The sequence below is a fragment of the Sciurus vulgaris genome (assembly GCF_902686455.1).
Source record: "Sciurus vulgaris genome assembly, chromosome: 9".
Classification (NCBI taxonomy): Eukaryota; Metazoa; Chordata; class Mammalia; order Rodentia; family Sciuridae; genus Sciurus; species Sciurus vulgaris.
The window spans coordinates 38,924,168-38,931,068 of NC_136469.1; the positions used below are offsets into that span (position 1 = coordinate 38,924,168).

Genomic DNA, 6,901 nt, shown 5'->3' on the forward strand with positions numbered 1-6,901 from the left:
ACTTGTATAAAATAGTTGCTTACCACATTTCCATTTTATTTGATCAATAATGTATAGTTCTCCCCAATGAGTTTACACAGGCATTATCTTAAAGACACATTTAGATTATTTTAACATATCTTGTTATAATAGACCTTCACTCATATCTAACTTTTTTTTTCTTGGTTTGGAATCAAGTACATATTAGGAACAGACAAGTTGGGTTTAACAAGAGGATGAACTTTTCATAGAAAAAAAAAAAAAAAGCTGGTTTTATAAGGACATTGCTTATCTCTACCAGGGCTTTGACACCTCTACTGGAGGGATTATGTGCCTCCACTGGCAGGATTTGGTGACACCATGTTTCACAGGAAGTTCTCTTCTTCCAGACAGGGATCCTTGGGCTTCTTGCCTCCAAAGTGCAACAGTAGGCATCATGGGAAGGTGAAGAGTTTCTCTAAAGATGAACCTTCCAAGCCTGTCCATCTCATAGTCTTTCTGGGCTACAAGGCTGGCATAACCTACATCTTGCAAGAAGTCCATAGGCCAGGAACCAACATGAATAAGAAGGAGGTTGTGGAGGCTGTGACCATAGTGGAGACACCACCCATGGTTGTTGTAAGCATTGTGGGCTACATGGAAACCCCTCAAGACCTCAAAACTTTCAAGACCATCTTTTGAGTGCAAAAGTGACTTCTATAAGAACTGGCATAAATCTAAGAAGAAAGCCTTCACCAAATACTGCAAGAAGTGGCAGAATGACATGGGCAAGAAGCAACTGGAGAAAGACTTCAGGAGCATGAAGAAATACTGCCCCGTCATGTACATTGTCACCCATACCCAGATGCAGCTGCTTCCTCTGGGCCAGAAGAAAGCCCATTTGATGGACATCCAGGTGAATGGAGGCAACTGTGGCTGAGAAATGGACTGGGCCCAGGAGAGGCTAGAGTACCAGGCCCTTGTGAGCCAGGTGTTTGGGTAGGATGAGATAATTGATGTCTTTGGTGTGACCAAGGGCAAAGGCGCTTGACACACCAAGTCACTGCCCCACAAGACCCACTGAGGGCTGTACAAGGCTGTCTGTATTGGATCCTGGCATCCTGCCCAGTGTGGCCTTCTCTGGCTTGGGTTGGGCAGAGGCTACCATCACTGCATTGAGATCAACAAGAAGATCTGAAGATTGGTCAGGGCAACTTCATTAAGGATGGCAAACTAATCAAGCATAATACTTCCACTGATTATGACCTGTCTGACAAGAGCATCAACCCTCTGTGTGGTTTTGTCTACTATGGTGAAGTGACCAGTGACTTCTTCATGCCGAAAGGTTGTGTGGTGGGGACCACATCACCAAGAAAAAAGGTGCGTGGTGTCTGGAGCAGGAATAGCTGTCTGCGGTCAATAAAACCTTTTCTTTTTCAGTGACAAAAAAAAAAGAAAAAAAAGAAAAAGATATTGTATCTTTTATTTTACAAAATTCATATCGTATCTAAAGATTGTTTCACTTCTAAAATATTGGCAAGCAAGCTAGCTAAAATTTGATAGCAAATATATTCAAGATCACTTTGTGATAAAGTGCAAATTGTAGGAGAGAGGGGAGACTTAAAATCCAACAAGTTCTTGAGAGGGAGGTACAAACAGCTAAAAAAAATCACAGTCCCTTGGGTTTCAAAACCTTGCACAGTCTCTGAAATGCCAGAAGCACTATTTATTCCTTCCCTTTTTGCCTTATTGCACACTGTCCCCAGATGATGTTGTGTGTGGTATAAATTAGACAGACAGTTTATTGAATCTACTTTTAGTCCATCTTCTACAACACACAAGGCATCACTTTCAAGGTGTCACTTCAGAGGAATAAAGGCAGACTAGAGCAATATTTTAAGTCTGACTGGATAAAAAATGGTTTGGAAAACTGCAAGTGCAATAATATTGGAATAGCTCAGCAAGATACACAGCGCATTGGATGCAATTTTAACTTTGATTATTGAGTCAGTTTCTTGTATTTTCATAAAATCTTGTGTAATAGATACATATCAGTCATAAAAAATGAGGAGATTGAAGCATATTTGTTTCCAGTTTAAACTTTGCCCTCCCTATCATAATTATTTCCAAATCATGAATTGAGCAAAGTCTCTAAATATTTAGTGAATCATGGAGGGAGCTGGAAGACAAACAAACATTGTTAAGATTGGAATAATTTATTCATCTTGTATATTTGATGGTTATCAGAATTAGGCTTTGTGTGCTTTACATTTATAAGAAGATAGTTTTAAACCAGAAGAAAGGAAACAGAAGTTCACAGAGCCTGTCAAAGCAGGAAATATTCCCACAGAGACAGATTCTAGGAGTTATGTAGTCCTGCCAGTATTATTTAAAGATACAAAGAATATGCAACTCTTGGTAGTTTAGCTTGAATTTCCTTTCAGAAGAATTTATATATGCCAATGATATAAAAAGGGGGCTACATGTGGATTTTCAGTTGGAAGTACACGGTGCCCTAAAATTGGATATCGTATTTACCTAAGCATCAGAGATTTTAGGGAAATATTTTTGTTAAATGAATAACACCATCAAGTAAATTTTAGGTCTTTGTTTTTAAACTTTAATATAATTCTTGAAAAGGTCTAGTAAGGTATATGAAGAGCACTGTCTAGTCTAATGCAGTAAAGAGACCAGGTCTGGAGCAGAGCTTGTCTCTGATTACAAGTTTCAAGTTTTCTTATTTCAACAGTATGGAAGACATTTAAATAAAACTGGAGAGAAACATGAGATGAATTTCCTGAGTTAGTACTTTGCCTTGTTTGTGTGTATATGTGTGTATGTATATACATATGTATTTGTATGTATGTATTTTTCTTTCTTTTCCAAACTACTAAATGAAAAATTATCCAGAGGAAAAAAATGACTGCTTCCTCTCATAAGAGAATGCCAGTTCATCGGGTTATTTTATGTGGCTTACAATACACATACAATATAGGACAAACTTTCTTCTATATCTGACATTTGATCATAACACAAACAAACCTGCCTTCCCTATTGAGAGGAAGAAGATAGGGAGTTCTGACTGTTCTTCAGTAGAAGGTAGGTACTACATACTGAATTGAATTAATTAAAATCAGCTCCCAAAATAGCACCACAAGCAACTTACACTATGGCAAAGAGGCAATCAGGGATACTAAAATTTGAAAGATAATTAATTGAAAACAAAAACTCAGAAGGAAAATTAAACCCAATGCTAATGTATTTTCACGCACAATTTTTCCCTATTGACAAGCTAATAAGCGCCCTATCCTTCTAACCTCTCACAACAAGCAGAGGTCTGAAGCATTGTTCACACCAAGAATCCAGCTAGAAGGGTGAATTTGAGAAAGACTCACTGTCTTAAAATTCCAAGGAGCAAGCCGTAGATATCAAATATCCAACTTTGAGCTCTTATGATTAAATGACTAATTTCTGATGCTCTCATCTACTATAACCTTAATATGAATCAATGTCTCACTTGTGTCTACCTTTAACTTGGTCTCTATAATTTCTGGATTTATAACTCTGATCCTATTATTGTATAGCACAGTTTATAGGTTTTGGGCCTTACATTAGTAGTTAAGAAATTTCTGTACAGTAACATTTTCCTGAGAATGTTTCTTTTAATCATCAATATAAGTAAAACATAATTTTCCCAGATGTGAAAACATTTCTGGGTTATATTTAGAAGTAGAATTGTCTTTCTCTTCATTTCTGCAACATATTTATTCCAGAAAAAGAAAAAAACAACATTATTTTCTTTATCCTAGCACTTTTTGGATTATTTGTTTTCTACTCTCAGTCAACAATTCCTTCTTGATTGTGGTCATTCTATTATATTTGAATCCATTGTGTGTGTGTGTGTGTGTGTGTGTGTGTGTGTTTGCATTTAGTTTGGTCTTAAATTCACCACCATTTCCAAAACAAATTAATCTACAGACTTCAGCACATGCTATATAACCCACACTCTCTTATGAAAGCTCTTTATTTTTCATGATGAGTTAACTTTCAAATACTTAATGAATGTTCACCTTGGTCTCTGGTAGGCAAGAGAGCCAGAAGGTAAAGGTTTGATTTGAGTGAACTTAAGATGTTTTTCTGACCAATCACAGTACCACTTTGTTCTACTTTTCACATTTAATGATGTGGTGTCTCTGTAGAACTTCTTAGCCATTCTAGGCTTTCAAAGAATGAGACAAATGACAAATATCAGGGATACTTTTTGGTGTCCTAAACTTTGTCTTTCTAATTTTCCACTGTTCTTTAAGGGCTTCCCTGTCACCTTTCTGAAAGATAAATACATATAAACTATTTGCTTAACTGCCTTCCATTTTATCTGTGATATCACACTTCAAATTCCGGCAAGAATTAAAATTCCTCCATTAAAAACTGAGTTCAAGAATCAGCAATTAAATGACTAACCAGGGGTACCACATTCTGTAGATTGGCCTAGGGGCTGCAGTTTCTAGAAGCACATAATTACATAATTTTATTGTTTTTTTCTCACAATATTTTTCCCAAACCATGTCACTTTATGTATGCATATATCTTTTGTGTGTGTGATGTTGTGAATTAAACCCAGAGACTCACGCGTGCTAAGCAAGTGCTCTACTAACTGATCTCTAAATCCATAGCACGGCTTTATACATTTTTAGGAATTTATCTCATATAATTTGAGGTCCCCTTATTTCCTTACTTTATAACCACCACTTTAATCCTGTTTTGCCTTCTGTGTAAGTGTCAGTTCAGATACCAAGAATTTAATGTGTTAAATAATATTAATGGAATGAAGGAATAAGTCACCCATGCTTTTACTAGGTAATTGAAGGCTAGTCATTCTACCATAATCTAGAACATTATGAATCAAGTTCATTATTTGTTTTCAAAATATTTTGTTGAAAATATCCCTTAAAATACTATTTCAACTATGTTGTCTTTTAATTTTACTTGGATGTATTGTGACTCAGGGAAGTTTCACAATTAGAGATATTGCATTTTCTTTTTAATCATAACTAGTTTGTATGCATGTTCATTTGATATATTTGACTTTTTAAAGTTCATCATCATTTTATGTAAATGATTTCTGAGAATACGTTGTGTTTCATTAGAAAATATGATCTATGAAAGTATAATCTAGTCATTCTCCAAGTTTAATTTAGCCATTAATGCTACAAACTTAGTATTTGTACTTGACAATTTGGGTTAGATTTTCTATGAAGCCCAAATAGAAACCTTAGCTCTTTGTACCGTTGTGTGATCCGTATTACTGATTCACTAACATACACAATCTAAAATTATTAATGAAATCTGAATGAGTGCTATTTAAACAATGTTGATTAATCAGGTGTAATAGATATGGTAAATAAACAAGTGATGAAAAAATAAGGAAGCATATTTGAGGTTTGTTTTTCTTGGCCTTTTTTTTTTTTTTAGAAAGACATATGCATAGCCTTCTTGATGCCATAAGTTAGTAAAAAAAAAAAAAATTTATAATGCTTACATGCTAAAATAGCAGATGTTTTAGAAAAACATAAGGTACTCATACACAAAATGAAAATAACTATTTAAAAGGCATGTAGCACATTACCTACTTTGAAAAGTTATGTTTTATTTTTTCCTTACTTAGAAATGCTTGCATGGGGAAAAAAGAAAACTATTGCACTTACCAGTAGAACTATTTTTATAATGGTTGAGTGAAGAGAAAAACTCAAGAGCCCGAGGTTGAGAGGGAAGATTTAGTTAAAAATTAGAACAAGATATCTAAAATATCTTGGCAAACAATAGTGAGAGTACAATAAATTGTAATTCATTTAACTTTAGAAATTAGCACAAAGTTACTGTAGTCTAGATTTCCGGGTATGGTAATACTCACTAAGTACCTAATGAAGCACCTGACCCTTGGGATTTGTAGCATATCACATTCTGTCAGTTCGAGGAGACGGGTATGCATGACAAAACAAAGGAAGTTTGAGTCTACAAGAAGGACTTAAGTATCATGACAACACAGAAGAGACATACAGATGCAGAAGTTGATAAATGGTTAAAGAATATGTGACAGAGTTTTATCACATATATTTGCAGGTACATAATAGAATACTATTTTAGTATAAGGAATGCAAACCTTAGAAAAGGAAGAAACTGTCATTGCAACAACATGGATGGAATCAGAGACTACTCTGCTAAGTTAAGTAAACCAAACTCAAAAAGATAAATATTACATGTTCTTATTTATATATGAAATTTAATTCAATTGAAGTCATAGAAGTAGAGAAGAAGTGTGCTCACTCCTGTGGGGGTTGGGAGAATGGAAAAATGATAGTCAAGAAGATCAGTCTCAGAAGAAATAATTGATTTTTTCTATATATGTTTTCATTCAGCATGCTGAATGTAGCTAATAATTGATTACTATAAATTTCAATATCAAAAAGAATGAGTTTCTAACATAATCACAATAAAATTTGAGGTGATACATATAATGGCTTAATTTCACGATTCCACCATTGAATTCAAAAGCATACTACTACTTAGTTCACTATCAATAATTGCCATTATGATTTTTATATTTTGTAAAAATAAATCAATACCAAAGAAAGAAGGGGGGATGGAAGGAAGGAAGGAAAAAGAGAGAGAGAGAGAGAGAGAGAGAGAAATTCAGACACACAAACCCAGAATGAAGCCATATAAAGTGGGACTCTCCAAAACTTTGATACACAGAGCTTAGGTGTGAAAAATTTTTAGGAGAAGTGAAGGGATAAGCTGCAAAGAACCAATGGTTGAAGTTTCAGGAATTTGGGAACTATCCATAAAGTGCAGTATCTTGTGTGCTGTGCACAGATGGTCTGGGTTGGGACGCCACATCTACATTTTCTGCCTTGTGCAATGCATACTTTTAAAAAATTTTTTA

General features: G+C 34.9%; 1 pseudogene across 1 annotated transcript; it reads left to right on the forward strand.

Annotated features, from left to right (window-relative positions):
* Positions 1 to 333: 333 nt before the first annotated feature.
* Positions 334 to 2,722, forward strand: LOC306670228 (large ribosomal subunit protein uL3-like; annotated as a pseudogene). The gene has a single exon. The product of its transcript is annotated as a large ribosomal subunit protein uL3-like (transcript).
* Positions 2,723 to 6,901: the final 4,179 nt, after the last annotated feature.